At 43.7% G+C, this 1,249-nt stretch overlaps 1 non-coding gene across 1 annotated transcript; it reads left to right on the forward strand.

The window, feature by feature from the left end:
* Positions 1 to 553: 553 nt before the first annotated feature.
* Positions 554 to 644, forward strand: LOC120879175. Its single transcript, XR_005724739.1, has one exon. It is a non-coding gene; the product is annotated as a small nucleolar SNORD12/SNORD106 (small nucleolar RNA).
* Positions 645 to 1,249: the final 605 nt, after the last annotated feature.

The raw sequence follows: 1,249 nt of genomic DNA on the forward strand, positions 1-1,249 counted from the left end.
CTATTTTCACTTTATGGTTGAGGGAGTTGAAGCTTAGAAAGGTTGTCACTTGCCTAAGGTTTCTTTAGCTGGGATGGGAAGTCGGTCCTGGCCACCTGTGCGACTCTGTGCATTCTTTCTGCTGGCCATACTGTCTGTATTCCCCAACAGACCATCCAAACCACTTTCCCATCTATGATTTCCTGCAGCTCTGCCCTTCCACAGTGTTCATCTCTCAAGACCGCAACCCTGGATTTGTCATCCTGCTTCCAAACGGGCACAACTGATCATCTGAGGGTGAGGGGAACCAAACTATAAACTATGCAATTCCTTGTAAATACCTCAGCTGGGTCCTCTGCATTACCATCAGTCCTCAGAGATCCCTGGTTAGTTTTCACTCCCAATCCTCACAGAAGGATTCCAGACTATCACCACTCTCTTCCAACCCACCTTTTCACCTCTAAACTCAGCAAAGCCTTAAACTTCTGGGAATTTCACACACTTTATTTACAAGGTAGTGAATTTTTACCTTTGTATTGCTGGTTCCAGGATATCAATTTCAGGTTAAGGTCAATCCTATTAGCTGATGATATAACTTTATTCCCCCCGTTGATGGATCCTGTTGATCTAACTGAACTATTACCAGTTTTATCTGATGCATTGGGGAACAAACCCTGTTAACTGGATCAAATCTGTTACCTGGATCCTACAAAACCCCTTACCTCCTCCTATTTCCTCTGGGACCTTATTCCATTAATCCAACTGGTTCCCTGGTAGCTCAATGGCAAAGATTCTGCCTGCAGGAGCCACACAGGAGGCACAGGTTTGATCGTTGAGTTGGGAAGATCCCCTGGAGAAGTGGCAACCCACTCCGGTTTTGTTGCCTAGAGAATTCCATGGACAGAGGAGCCTGGTGGGCTACAGTCCATAGGGTCACAAAGAGTCAGACACAACTGAAGTGACTTAACACACACAGCTCAATTCCTCTACCTTTTATTCTTTCAACCTCTTCAGACATCTTCCCCTCAGCCTAAAACAAGCACATATCTTACCAAACAAGTTTAAAAGACCCATCCCTCCAGCTACCACCAAGTCTCTCTTTTCTTTTCATGAAACTACTCAAAGAATGTTCTATACAATTGGTTGTCAACATCTTTTCCCATTCTTTTGCCTATCAGATTTGGCTTTTGTGTTCTTACCTGTTCTTATTAATCAGGATCCAACCAGGCCAAAAAATGAACCACTTCAGTGATTTGTTACCAAAAATATA

This window comes from Oryx dammah, unplaced genomic scaffold, assembly GCF_014754425.2.
Source record: "Oryx dammah isolate SB20612 unplaced genomic scaffold, SCBI_Odam_1.1 HiC_scaffold_19, whole genome shotgun sequence".
Lineage (NCBI taxonomy): Eukaryota > Metazoa > Chordata > Mammalia > Artiodactyla > Bovidae > Oryx > Oryx dammah.